Source organism: Triturus cristatus, chromosome 10 (assembly GCF_964204655.1).
Source record: "Triturus cristatus chromosome 10, aTriCri1.1, whole genome shotgun sequence".
Lineage (NCBI taxonomy): Eukaryota > Metazoa > Chordata > Amphibia > Caudata > Salamandridae > Triturus > Triturus cristatus.
The window spans coordinates 648550355-648565738 of NC_140593.1; the positions used below are offsets into that span (position 1 = coordinate 648550355).

General features: G+C 46.6%; 1 pseudogene; it reads left to right on the plus strand.

The window, feature by feature from the left end:
* The window catches only part of LOC146789847 (galactose-1-phosphate uridylyltransferase pseudogene), a 111155-nt pseudogene extending 101760 nt beyond the window's left edge, over nucleotides 1-9395 (plus strand).
* The last annotated feature ends 5989 nt before the right edge of the window (nucleotides 9396-15384 follow it).

Sequence of the window (15384 nt, forward strand, 5' to 3'; positions counted from 1 at the left end):
CTCCTCCAAGGGAATCGGCAGAGATTGCCGAGAGAAGCAACATTCCCCCCCAGCTCGAGGATTGAGAGCTGTGCGCAGGATACTCCGCAGAGACACTGACTCAAAGACTGTCCCGCTACCTCCATACCGCCATCACGAGATCGCCGCTGATTGTGGCGCTGTACCTGCATTTCGGATCATAAAGGTCCCTTACGTCTACGATAAAGTATACTGTCTTACGAAGAACTACTGTGTGGTGTCCCTCTGTCAGAGAGTGCAAGCGCAGTGTGTGCGATCCTAGGTACGAGACCCTTCCAGGAAGGGCCTCCCCGCCCTTGCTCGGCCTAACTCTGGGAGAGGTGGGTCAACGGGTGGTCAGGAACGTATTCCGAAGCCCCCCCGGAGAACGCCTTCCAACAGTGTGGTTATGGTTGTGTGTGTGGTATGGTGGGTGGTTGAGTGTGTGCATGTGGTTGTGTGTTTGTGTGTGGTTGTGTGTGTGGTTGTGTGTGGTTGTGTGTGTGTGTGTGTGTGTGTGGTTGTGTGTGTGTGGTTGTGTGCGTGTATGTGTAAGGGTACAGGGCCTCTAAGGGTGGCACAATGAGTGCTAGAGGCCTTCCCTGGTCACAAGGCCCTGGGTACCTAGGGTACCATTTACCAGGGGCTGACATGTGGCCAGGGTTTGCCAAATAGGGTTTTGTGTTTTAGGGAAGGAACATAGGCCCTGGGCACCCGATTGGCAGGCAGGATTCAGGGCACACTCAGTCAAAGTACATTCGGGAATTCAGCTAAAAGTGGGGGCATACCATGCAAGAAAGATGGCACTTTCTCACAGACCCATCCTCCATCCACTGAAGGCCTCCTTCACTCCCACAGAAAGCTTTGTACAATTTTCCATGAAACGTACCCGAGGAAGAAGAAATCACACAAAAGGAAAAGTCACAGCACACGCTGTAAAGTGTGAATAGAGTTATCCAGGGCACAAGACCTAAAAAAGAAGTGGGGGGACTAACCTCAGGTAGACATCACTGCGCAGGACATCACGGCGAGGGGCATCCCGGTGTGGGACATCACAGCACGCAACATCACAGCGCACAACATCACACATGGCATCACAGGAAATGACATCATAGAAGGTGGCAGCACAAGTAGTGACATCAGATCTAAAGCCCTCATATATATTTTTAGCAGGTCTATCATGTGTACGTTTGAGAGCATTGGGAGGATAATAGCATATGTGACTTCTACACCTTACAATCCCCCAGTTTTATGTAACACAGCCTGTACATTCATTTACAAACTTATATAATGTATTGTACATGTAATATGTGCGCGTTGATGTAAAGCACTCTGACGCCCTGCATGGGAATGAGTAGGGCTATACAAGAAAAAAATAGTGGTACTTAAATTATTTCAATGCCTCCTCAGGCGTAGTAAGATCTATATAAATGCAGTTTGCTGTGTGTAAATACTGGGAAAGACCAACAAATATGACATTCTTACAGTGCATGCATATCTCCTAAACAGGGACTAAACAAATTGAAAACAAAGTGAAAAGCTGCCTTTCTTAAGTATGTGTGAAGTGCTAAACCTTTGTTTCCCCTCCGCTTCATTTGCATCTAGGTGTGAGGCTCCCGACTGCTCCCAGCCAAGAGACTCACAAAAGGAGGCCTGATTGCCCCTCTAATGTGGCCTTTGTTATGGACCCAGAAGGAGTCTTAAATAAGAAAGCCCCTTCCCCGCCTGCACGTTGTTGCAGATGGAAAGCAGACAACGTACAGGCGCTGCTGAAAGTGTCCCGGTGTTTGGAAATTACACCGGGGTAGTTCAGCACTTTATTCAGTGGGGCCCAAATTCTTGGCAGGGTGGACGGCGTTCACCCTGTAAAAATAGTGGGAGGACGCCGTCCACCCGTGTGTACCCCTGAGTTGTGCCCTGGTGTTACCTACTAGTGTGACGTGTGGATTGGCAGAGCGTCCACTGACCCAAAGTGACTCACCTCTATACTATCGAATTGCTCATTTAAAGTATTTTGAGGCTCTGCTGGGGTGGTGTGGATGCTAATACGTTTCTCCATACCTTACTTAACTTTCCCTTTGTGGGTGACTCAAAACTGATAACACTTCAGTACAAAACGCATGCAAAACTACTGTTTTCATTCGAACGCCAATCTCGAGCTCAATTTCGTGACCTGCGTGCCCCTGTAAGCTCCAAGCAGAGAGATGTGTGCTTTACAGACAGCTGGTCGGCTCGGAGCGCTGCTGCTTCTGCCTGCTAAAGCTGAGGCTCGTCTCTCCTAATGTTGGAGAGGATGCTAGTGGGCCCGTCCGAGCTGGCCAATAGGCAAGACTCCGGAGTCTGCCGAAGCTAGGGGATACACAAGTATTACACAACATAGTTTTAAAACCCTGGTTTTATGCAACTTACCTTACCGCCTGCGTTCAACTTCAATGAACTGTGCCCAAGCTGTTCTGCTCCACTGCCAGCGCTCCACCGCACCACGCTAGGATGGCTTCACAACTCGAGTGCTGACTGAGACGTAGCCTGTCATCTAAAGCAATGACGCAGTGAGTGAGCTGAAGTACGAACGTCTGGTTGGCAGAAGTTGCGAAAAGGCCCACGTCAGTTTCGTGTTTTTTTTAACCACTGTCAACCAGACATGCGTACTTGTGAGCGTTGCCTTTGCTCGCTCTAACCAATCGAGCGCTAACCAATCGGGTGCCGCTGTACTGTTCATTTACAAACAGTATAAAAGCAGCGTCGGGAGTGGTTTATGTGAATGGCTATGTCTTACTCGAGTTGTGAAGCCTGCCTAGCGTGGTGCAGGAAGCGCGAGCAGCGTGTATTGAAACTGAACGCAGGCGGCAAGGTAAGTTATATAAAACGTTGTGCTTAGCCAACTCACCTGAATCACACACACAGTAATTAGCTCCTCATTCGGGCGCCAAGCTGTTTGTAGGAGGCGGGTGGGGTTAATTGGTTAGCAGCATGGGGAGAGCGGGCAAGAAAGCAGGCTGATGGTGTGGTACCATCATTACAGATGTGAGTGTTAACAAACCGTGCCTTCTATGTGTTAGAAAAATGAGCGAAATTATGTTGATGTAAATCAGTGGAGCCAGGTGGCAGGGACACTGCTGTTTGCATTGCCTTAATGCAGACAAAACGCTCTTTACGCACCTTTTGATGATTGGCGCCCTGGGCCCAGCTCGCCCTTCGTGTAAGTGTCGGGAAAAAACATCTCTGGAGAGACTCGTGTTCGGCGGTGGGCTGCGGAAAGGGGTTCGTGCAGGGTCCCTTTCAAGCAGCCGTGGCCCTTGGAGGGAGTTCCGTGGGGCGGGGGAGGGGCAGGGTGGTGGGTTCTAAAAACCGGAATATGGATAATTACAGGTAAGTAAATTGTTTACTTACCTATAATTATCCATATTCCGGTTTTTAGAATTCCCTCCACGGGCCGCGGCTGCTTTCAAGCAGGGCTTTAGTGGGCCGGGTCTAAAAGTCGGGTGCTAAGACGGGTCACTGCCGGCTCTCCATTTTTGTCCTCACCCACGGGAAAAGAAAACCTCAACTCTGCATCATTATCACTGGACTTCAGAGAGACTCGTTTTAGTTCGTTCAGTCTCACCGTTTTAGAACTGAAGCGTTTTCAATATGCTGTAGGCATGATTGTTGCTTTTTTTGTGTTACGCATCTAACCACCATTGACAAAGCCAATAGTACTGGCTTGTAAGTGTATTGTTAGTTGCCGGATTATACATCTGGAAGCAATTACATAAGTAGCAAAATACCAGTCGGGCGGCACATAATGCTAAGCATTGGTTTTCAGCGTGTGCTATTACGCCACGCTCAAAATCGCATCGGCCACGCCCCTTTTACCCCCCCTCCCCCCCCCCCCCTCTCAGTTTTTTCATCCCACTTAAAGTCCAGCCTCCAGGTAATTCTAAGGGCAGTATCTAGGAAGGTACACCTGAAACAGGCTTGGGGCATCAGCCTTAAAAACCTAGCCGCATCCTGGAAAATCACCCTGACGGCAGTAGTATACTAAAGGCAGATTAGGAGCTATACAAATGTCATATAATACAATTTCCTGCCCTTCGTCTCGAACCCATAGGCCTCTCGAGATCTCAGCCAGAGTCGGACTGTTGCATAGGGCAATGAGGCAGTGTCCGTTGGGCTGTTGTGACACCCTGCATTTCATCAGTTTGTGGGCCTGACTTATTGGGCTGGTTTTCGTTGTTGATTTTCCTGATATTTAACACAAACATTCCCTGCAGCAAGCAAAAATGCACGCAGTCTCCCATTCCTTGAAAAATACCCAAGTTCAAAACTGTCTTGATTTGCAAATATGGTCCGCTTTTTTTATTAGCTAACTAGTTCACTAATGTGGCCACTTTTTTTATTAGCTTTCTAATTCACTAATGTTTTAATAGCTATCTAGTTCACTAATGTGAATGGGTCACTTTCATTTTTGTGCCCAGGCCAATTTTTTGACCCCCGTTGGCCAATGGCCTGCAAATGCTGGTCTGAAGCCAACATCTGGTGCCCAGAGGCCCTCCCTGGCCTCCGTGTCTGTCTAGTCTAAAATACAGCTTTGGTCCCAGGATAGAATACTGAACTGGTCAGACAGCGACCTTAAAGACAGGAATGACTAGAGAATGTCAGTGAATGACAGAGAGAGAAACATAGGGAGAGCAAGCTAGGGATGGACATTGAAAGGGTGAGAGAGAAAGGAAAAACAGGGAGAGTGACAAACGTATACAGAAAGACACACATAGAAATAGAGCGAGAGCCAGGGACAGACTCTAAGAGAAAAGAGAAGGAAAAGAGACAGACTGAGATGTAAAACGGGAAAGACAGAAATCAAAGACAATGAGAGATGAGAACGAAAGACAAATGAGGGAAAGAAACAGAGTCAAAAACAGACAGAAAGGCAGTAAGATATAGGGAGAGACCATGAGACCGAGGTAGGGAGAGAGAGCAAGCTAAGCAGATGACTATAGACAAAAATAAAGATGGAGACGGATGAAGAGAGAGAGGGTGAAACATTAAGAGAGAAACAGGAAAAGATAAACTGCAAGTGAAAGAGAGAAGCCGAGAAAGACTGGGAGGGATGATGAAATAGAGACAGAGAGAGCCAAAGAGCGAGAGGAAAAAGACAGAGAAATGGTCAATGAGACGTATTCAGTTTACATTTTTTTGTTTAAAAATATCCCAATTAGTGACTAACATTCCATTATCACTTCTATGTCCTTTTGCAAATGTGTAGATACATTGTGTGCCCGAAAACATCAGAAGACATTCCTTGGGTATAGGGGTCTAGGAGCTGCTGGCATTTTGGGGGGTTTAATTCTACAACTTACAAGCATTTTTAAAAAGTTAAAAAGTATACTTCTAACAGATATCGATTAGTGAGTCTGATTACTGTGTCATACCGTATTTATCTTCAAACTCTTTACCACATCCTGCAGAAAAGCTTAATTGATTGCTATTGGCACATTTTGAGACGAAAATTTACATGATGGATAAATCTGTCACACACTTGGAATGACATCTAAAAGACCCGTTGTAAACAACATTGTCCATCGTAGATATTTCCCAGTACCACCTACAGACACAGGGCCTAAAGAAAAGATCACATAATCTGCTTCTGTCTTTTTCCTATCATATGAAAATACTGGATGGACTTTTAAATGGCCACAATACATGACCTAAGCGCTATTTAAAAAGCAATTGAAAAGACCCCTAACAGGGTGGACAATTCACTGGGGTGAGCAGACTCCAGCACTAGATTTACCATTTAATCCCATACAGCAGAATAACCCTAGGCACACAGTGCAGTGACTTTTCCCTTGGAAGGAAAGTCCCTTGGCCTTTTCATCGGAGTGAGCACCTTCTCAGTTGTGGTCTAGAGTGCTAGTTGGAAACTGTGGAAGCAGAAAACCTGGCTTTAATCCTGGCCCCCTCATTTGTCGAACCTGTGTGCTCCTGTGCAATCACCTTTGAATGTATTCCTTATTCCCCTGTCTCCATTCCTTGCCCAAGATGTGCAGTATTTAAAACAATTCTCAAGGCCATTAAAATGCTTGTGGTTTAAAAAATATGGCTGGATATAACTACGGGGGAGGGTATTTAGATGGGGCTCGCTCAATGTCTCTTCACTAAAAATGTAATATGGTGTTAAAATAGTAGTCTTTGTAACAGGCAGTTCTACATTACAGTACCTGGTACAACTTTACCAATTTATTTGTTCTTCGGCAAATTATGTTCGAATATGTGTTCTTACTTCGCAAACCATTAGTGCGCATACTGTTAGTACACTATTTTTACTTCGCATATGTCGTTACTAGGCATTTTTATACTTCGCATGCTTTTACTTCCCATCTGCTTCTACTTCTCAATACGAAGCAATTTTTTCACAATGATTATGTTCCCATAACTCCAAATCGGTAAAGATTTTAATTTAATAATACATTTTTATCAAAAATGTACCTTACCCCTGGAGCGGGATGCAATGAAATCAGGGGTTTTGGGTGGGGAAGTAAACTAAAACACTAAGCTACCCTACACTACTGAAACACCACTATACTACCCTAAAGCCTAAATCACTACCCCCTTTACTAACATACACATTCCCCTACTCCGCTACATACTCATTCACTACCCATCACAACCCCCAACACTACACTAAACACTTAAACAGTAAACTACACTAACACTACAACACCACCCTAATACTCTACCCCCAGCACGACCCTGCCCCTAGCCCCAGTCCTGTCACTACAACACCACCCTAATACTCTACCCCCAGCATGACCCTGCCCCTAGCCCCAGTCCTGTCACTACTCCCAAACACTACCCCCCTACTCCCCTGAACCCTAAAACCATGCACTACTCCCACAACACTACCCCAGCACGACCCTGCCTCTAGCCCTACACTAACACAAGTACACAACCCACAACTCTACACTACACTAACACAAGTACGACCCTACACAGCCCCACTTACCTCTTACCATGCGTAGTTCCCTTCTTCTCTCCCTCCCGGCTTCCTCCGTCGTTGCCACACAGGATATAAACCTGTTGGGGGGTTGGAGGGCAGGCGGAAAGAGTGTCACCAGGAAAAGCAGCAGCATACCCCTCACTGGAGCAAATGGCCGCAGTGTCGAGCTCCAAGAGCTGCGCCTGCCCCATACGCATGCGGCGTTAGTACGCATGCGATGTAACAGCACGCGTACTAAAGGCAGTGCGTTGCTACATCGCATGCGTAGTAACGCTTGCGAAGTAATGGCATGCGTACAAATAGCCGCACACTAATGGCTGTTCACCATTATGTTCTCCTTGTTCCTCTGTCTGATATGACCATGTATGTAATTAAGCTGCATCTGTTTAAAGTGTGCCTTACTGGATACTGTCGGCACCCCTTCACAAGTTCTCACCCACTCCCTGTCCGTAAACTTGCCAATCAAATTGACTTGCCATTTATCGTTTAACTTCAGTGTCTGTGCTGGTTTGTCTGCTCGTAGCTAGCACAAATGTGAGAAACAAGGTGTCTACAGTAGGGCAGGGCTGTGTGGGCTAGTTTTGCATTTTGTAATGGGCCTCGGTCAGTCTGCACTATACGTGGACTGGAGGGGGGGTTGGTATTTGGGGAGATGAAACCCATGTGCACTTATTCACTGGAATTTGAGTCCAAAATAAAATGCTATGTTTAGGCATGAGAGCTCAACAGTGTTCAGCCTTGTGAAAAACAGAAACATGGAAAGATTCAAATTCCCACACACAGTTTTGGAGAATATTTGGCAAGGGTAGACTAAAATAATTTTCCTGACAGTACACATTTTTTCCATATTGCCTTCTCATTTTGAATTCATCTTCGGAAGGTGCACCTTGCATTCTTCTGTCTTTTGATAGACAAAAGTTTTCAATCTGCTACGGAATAGAACTCTGTGCAGCTGCAGTTTGCATGAGGTCTGCAAATGTATTATTTTAGGGTACTTTGGTAAACTTTATTCGCTGAATTAAGGCTTTCATCTCTTACATTTACGTTACAGATGGTGAAAGTGCAGCAGCCACGTAGAGAAAGAAGGAATCGCACTGCAAGCAAGCCTTGGCCAAGGGGCCAGAGTAATACTGTTCCAAAGGGCTTCAATAAGGTAAGTGCACAACTAGAGCCTCAAAGCACGCTGGCCCATAAACTGCAGGTGTGCACAGTTATAGGACAAGTGACAAAATGAGGAAAGCAGCAGGAGAAGTGTGTGAACAAGATTCAGTCGACTAGGAATTGAGAGTAGTAGGAGAAGAGACTGAGCTTGTAAAGACTAAATGACAGGATGATCGCCAGGTGAGGTTAGCCTTCAATCCAACCGAGCACCAGCATGTGCGTTACAATCCACTGCGGGACGAATGGGTGCTGGTGTGTGCGCACCGAATGAAAAGGCCATGGCAAGGTCCGCTTGAGAAACCACCTCAAGAGCATGTTCCGCGCAATGATCCTTCCAACCCGCTCTGCCCCGGAGCAAAGAGAGCCAATGGAGAGGTGAATCCCCTGTACGAGAGCACATACGTCTTTGAGAATGACTTTCCAGCCGGATGCTCCGGAACCTGCTGACAGTGTCCACCCACTGCTTAGAGCAGGATCGGCCAGAGGAGTCTGCACAGTCATGTGTTTCCATCCTTGGTCTGATATGACACTCCCTCTTATGACACCCCCTGAAATAAGAGTTGTGATTGACAAGTGGGCAGGAATCATGAGAGAACAGGGAGGAACGTACCCATGAGTGCAGATATTTGAAAACAAGGGTGCAATGATGGGATGCTCAAATCCTCATCCACACTGTCGGATATGGGCTAGTAATTTTTTGCCGAATGAAGCCCAGGTGGAGGATCGGACCCAGATGGAGTATCTTAAGAAGCACCATGTGCCTATGCTGGTGGAGTACGGAAAGCTGGAAGCCGTGCGGAAGGATCGCATCGTTGTTGAAAACGAAGACTGGCTGGTGGTTGTTGTCCCTTATTGGACAGTTTGGCCCTTCCAGACCCTCTTGCTGCCTTGCCGCCATGTGTTACGGCTTCAGGATCTCAGCGACAAGGAGCGAGACAGTCTGGCTTCAATCATGAAAAGGCTTCTCACAAAGTATGACAATCTCTTTGAGATCTCCTTTCCCTATTCCATGGGATGGCATGGAGCGCCCACCGGACCACACCTCAAGGAAGATTGTACTCACTGGCAGCTTCATGCGCATTACTACCCACCCCTCCTGCGCTCGGCTACTGTTCGGAAGTTCATGGTGGGCTATGAGATGCTGTCACAAGCCCAGCGAGACTTGACGCCAGAGCAGGCGGCTCAGCGCTTGAGGGGTCTCCCAGAGGAGCACTACAGACTGAAGCAGGCTGCAGCTGACGAGCGTCCCCAGCACTGAGCACCGTGGCCCTCCGCAGCGGGCAGCACACCGGCGCGGACCACGGGCAGCAGACCAGTCGAACGAAGGGACCATGTGTTTGTGTCGGACACAGCAGTTATAGGTGTTATAGCGAGTGGAGCCATGGGTGCATTCTAACTATGAAGAAGAGGGGGCTTGACTCTAGAGGCTGTTGAGGGCTAATCCAGTCCAACCTGGCCTAACAGGGTCATACGAGCCTAGAGAAATAGTTTCTGCAAGGCTTTTATAGACCGAATCCAGCTAAGATGCAATTAAAGCAGAGGCAGAATACATGCTCTCTTACATTCCGCTCAGCGCCGGGACACTCGTGGGAGTAGCCGTGCGCTTTAGAAATCTCGCCATTCATGGTAGCTAATCACCAACTCAACACACTTAGAAAAATCAAGTCGTCCCTGCCTCCTGAGGACTTGCAACTAGCAGTCCAATCCCTAGTTATCTCCCGATTGGAATATGGAATTGTGACCCTGGCAGGGTTACCCCAAGCTAGTCTAGCCTCCTTAAGGGTTACTATGAACTCTGCTGCCAGGCTCATCACGGGTTCAAGAAAATGTGATCTCATCACACCAGACCTAGTACAGCTCAATTGGCTATCGCTGGAAGCTAGGATTTGGTTCAAGATTGCTTGCTTGACGCACAAGGCTCTCCATTATACCACCCCCCATTTACCTGTCAAAAAATCTTGAACGTTCTGGTCTGAATCGCGCCCTAAGAAGCTCCAACTCTCTCTTGCTAAAATCTCACAAATTTAAAAGGAAAGCACCTTCAACCCCACATTCTCCGTTCTTGCCCTGAGAATTTGGAATGCTCTTCCTCCCGAAATCAGATCGAGCCCTTCGTCCTCCTCATTCACGAAACAAGTCAAAGGATTATAACTGAATAACCAGTTGCAACACTCGATCTGAAGACACTGTATATAACTTTTTTTTTTTTCTCAACATGGGTTTCTCATGCAATGTTTTGTTAATTTACATATACTACATGTTTGAGTTGCTCTTTTTGTACATGTGCTGGTTAACTTAACTTATGTTTATTATGTACGCTTTTACTTGCCAATCTTATCTGCTTCTTTATGCAGCACTCTGATACCCTTACGGGTCATGTCCCCGCTATATAACACTTTTCAAATAAAGGCTCAGCAAGCTGCTAGCCAACACAGCAAAGCAAGCAGCAAAGTGGCAGACGATCCTACAGCACAGCACACAGCAAGCAACTGGCCAACATAGCAATGCACTTGCAGAGTGGCAGTCCCTCTTAGCAGCACACTATTATTTCTTCCTTGCAGAATGTTGTTGGTTCCATTAGATGTCTGATCTGGTGGGGTTTGGGGTCCAGTACTTCTACCGAAATGTGTGTTTAAATCGTGGAACACTCCAAAGTGGCCTTTGAAGATCACAAGGTCCCTGCCTTTGTGTGAGGAGAGGCACAGCCCTACTCTGTTTAAGTGTCAGCTCCTCCCACCGATCTAGCCCAGGAACACCCGTCAGTCTGTAAATGGGCCATCATGTTGCAAATGGCACACCCAAGCTCCCTCTGTGCGTGACTGTCTAGAGGGAATGCACAAAGCCTGGCTGTCATCTACACCAGAAGCATGTTCTTTAAACCAGTCACAGCAACATCAATGGTAAGGATGGGCACAGCCTCTCCAGACAGTATTAATAAATTGCCTACCTTTCTGTGGCTGGAGTGTGACTCATACATATTTGTGATGGAGGCTAGAGGCCAGGTTATCCTTAGAATTTCAATGAGGGCCTTGCTAGTAAATGTCTTCTGATTTGTTCTTCCTGGGCATTTACCTTTGGTGATAGGGAGAGGTTGGAGGGGTATTAATGCAGGTTTTTGTTTAAGGGGAAGAAGTTCTTGCCAGGGATGACCTTAAATGTTACCCTGATTGAGGAGTCAAAAAGATGCAAGAGTTTGCCACCTCATCAGCACATTTTGATATAGTTGTATTTACGCAACTATTGTCGTGAAGGCCTGTTGTATAGCTGCTGACTATCTGTGCTTAATGTTAAAATATGTTTTTACCTTTACATGGTGGAAACCGTACAGGTGAGAACACTGTGATGAGTGGCGTGCTGGAGGGGAACCTGAACAAGCAAGTGGCCCTGCAAGGAAGACTGTTAACCATTGTTAAAGAGGTGTCAGTAAGGTAAGTCGGTGACTAGAAGGTGTGCCAAATCTGTGGACCTCCTGGGAAGCCCACAAAAAGAAAATTGGTATACTTTTTGGAATCCGGATCTATTCCCTACTCGTTCAACATGAGTAGCATAGGTTCAGGTTTTAGGCATATTTTATTTTTGCAGGCGGACCAGTAAACTTGGCAACATATAACACAGTTAGTTTAGGGTCAGTTTGTAGGTTTGTGGATTGCAGTTTGCCTTCCTCCAATGCCCTCACTGATTTGCTTTGGCTGGCATAATACCCACAGCACCACATTACACAGTTTGTTCAAGGATACCTCATTTTGTTTCTGCTGTCTGCACCAAGAATGTTTAGTTCAGGGACCGGTTGTGGGCACACTCTTTTTCCCTTTCTAGGTGGGCCAGGAACTGCGACAACCATATAAACTATACATGTTTATCCTAGGAACAGTTTGTAGGTTCATGGTCTGCAGTTTGCCTTCCTCCAGTGCCCTCACTAGGGTGCTTTTGCTGGCATAAGACCCACAGCACCATATTGTACAGTTGGTTCAAGGCAACCTCGCTCTCATTTTGTTTCTGCTGTCTGTACCAAGAATGTTGAGTTAAGGTTGAGGTTGTAGGCACACTCTTTCTCTCTTCCCTTTCTAGGTGTACCAGGAACTTCGACATCCATCAACTACACATGTTTAGCCTAGGGACAGTTTGTAGGTTCGTGCTTTTTAGCTTGGCTTGAGCTGATGCCCTGACTGAAGTGCAGTTGCTGGTATGAGACTCACAGCGCCACTTTGTATAGTTGTTTAGGCAACCTTGCTATCACTTTTGTTTCTGCTGTCTGTACCAAGAGTGAGTTTAGGGACAGGTTATAGGATCTCTCTTTTTCCCTTTCTAGGTAGACCAGTAACTTCGACAACCATCAACTACACATGTTTAGCGTAGGGACAGTTTGTAGGTTTATAATTTTCAGCTTACCTCGCTCTAAGGAGAACTTACACCATATTTACCGTACAACTAAAAAAAGTGGGGCCTCAGAGATACCCCACAAATATACCCTATGAAGCCTGGACACACATGTGAGGGTTATTTCCACCCAAGTGTCCTGAAACCCTCTGTTTCCCAACCCAGGAGAATGTACATGATTTGGGCCTCGTTTGGCAGCATGATTTATTGACTTTTGTAAGACTTAAGTATCTTTTGTTTTTTTTCTTCTTACCAATTGCTGTTATTTTTTTTGTGTACTGTGAGCTTATCCGCTATGAAAGTTTAGAAGTACCTTCCCGCTCTGGAAGGCCATTACGGCCTGGAGTTGTGGAGCATCTCTGCCCAGAGCAGGCTTTGTTTCAGGACTCTGAGCATAAGTTCTCACCCCATGAGGCCAGAAACCAGTCTGGTGGTGACAGACTGGCTATGACTAGTCAGAGATCACACCAGTGCTTGGTAAGTTTTCGGGGCATCAGTGAGAATTTATTAAAACAAGATGTTTGGTGCCAAACATCTTTGGGTACAGTGCAGGCATCATAGAGCTAGGAAACTCGTAATGACGAGTATCCTGCCCATGCACTCTTAATGGTTTCCCTGTGCACTCACAATATTCAAGAATGGATCAGATATTGCAGTCATATCTGATCATGTAGAGATGTCTGTACATGGGATATAGAATGCCCTATCTTGGGGCTGTAAGGCCTGCAGTAGGGTAACTTACCTATGTCTCATGCAGTGTGTGCCTTGTTAACTCTTCGGATTTCCCTGCACCGAGACACACAGCCTGCAAATGCAGTGTGCATGGTCTTGGTGAGGAGGTCCCAGTGTGGCATAATTCGTGCTGCAGCCCCTGTGGACCTTCTTCAGTACCCATGTCCTAGGTACCAAGGGTACCATTTACCAGGGACTTACAAGGGTGGCTGAAGTTGTGCTAACCATGGTACAATTTTGGGAAAGAGATCTGACACTAGGAACCTGGTAAGCAGGGACAGTGCATTTACAGTTCAAAATCGCATCCGGCATCAAGCCAAAAGTCGGGGCTAACCATGTCAAAGGGGCACTGTCTTAAAAGAGCGTAATCCTTGCCTCCGTGTTCTTAATCGAATTCAAACTTTCCTTCATCTTTCGTGTGAAATTTTTAATTCTTGAGCATTCATGATTGACACCTCAATCAGATTATGCCAAACATTCGACCAATTTCTGTGAGTGTATCTCTCAGCTGCACATTCTTATATTTTGTTGTTTCCATCCACTCCACCCATTCCTTTGTTGTAATATAGAATGATTTGAGGTATGATGATTGACTTCCCAGATCTGGTCGGTACATTCACATCATCTGCTAGGCTAGAGATGTACATTAGTAGGACAGGCTTGCATTGTTTTTTTCCCCCCTAAAGCCACTTGCCAATACCCCTTTCTTCTTCATACACTTAAACCTTTCTGCCTGTGAGGAAAGGGCAGGGATGCACCATATTTAACATTATAAGGGGCATTCCTGTCATTTTCTTGTGCTAGTTCACTGTGTACAGCCTAGTGCCTGCTGTACCCCCTGCTCCACTCGGGAGCCAGTCTTGTCATTGCTGACAGGGAACTACAAGCCTGCCTGCACACATCGGAGCCCGGAGGAGGCTGGGCCACCCCTATTTTGCCCCCAGAACAGATAAAGTACTGTACCCTTCTGCCTTGTGCTTCCCAACACTGCCCCCCCTCCCCCCAGCTCGAGCTGCATTTCCCCGTCCTCCCCCCCTTGTCCAGCCAGACCTGCCCTGTTGGGCGGTTTCTTCCCCCCTCTGCATGCTGGAGCCCCGTGACCTGTCCCTTTTCCTGCTCTTCTGCTGGGGCCCCTCTTCTGCTACCTGCAGGCCTGTTGCTTCTTCATGCCTCACCTCCCATGTTGTTCCCTGTCACACCTGGTGCTGTCCCTATCAGAGACCAGCCCCCTGCCTGACCACACCCGCACTCAAGATGGAGACCATAGCAGTGAATCTACTGCACCACAAGAAACAAACAGAATATTGCAGGGTAGGTTTTCCATGACACGCCTCCATCACTTAGCCTAAATCCCCAGGTAAGGGTCCAATACCAGCAGACCGAGGTAGAAACCGATAAATAATGTCAGTTCACTCAGGCCTGCAGGTAAATGCTATGATGAAGGAAGCATGCTGAAGTACACAAAGTATAGCAAAAATGATAGACTGGGATGCGGTCCATGTTGTCGCCAGTAGCTGAGAATAATTCAAGCGTTCCATCCATCACTTTGTTTTTTGATAACTTAAGTGTGAAGGGTATGCACAGACGTGCGTCCCATGCTCACTGTGCCACTGGAATCAAGCTATCCCTTGCTGATGAGCCCATAATAAGGTCTATTATAAACCAGTCCTGGGTTGCTTGTAGTCCGGTTAAGGGAGTATCTGGCTTGGCAGTTCGGGCTGCACTGTTCCCATAGGGAGCAGAGTCAATGCTGATTTGCAAATGGCTGGGTCCAAAAACTGAGGTAGCGTGGTGGTTGGAATACAGGTGGATTGGGATGTGCCCCAAGCGATCACCAGTGGCTGAGATTAATTCAAGCATTCCATACATCACTTTCTTTTTCTTTTTTAAAATTAGTTTTTGATGCACCATGTTGAAGGAAGCATATTCCCAGGCTAGCATTACCAGGATAGTGCTTTTGGTTTGCTTAATGTGGGAGATGGTTGTAGCTCTGTTGTGAGAGTATAATGTTTGGTTCAATGTTAATAATGGCCTGTTGCTTAAATTGGAGAGCAAAGCAATACTTTGGTCGTCATCTTTTTCCAACACATTTTCCAATTTCCGGTAATGCCTTGCCTAACTATTGAGAGCCATAAAAT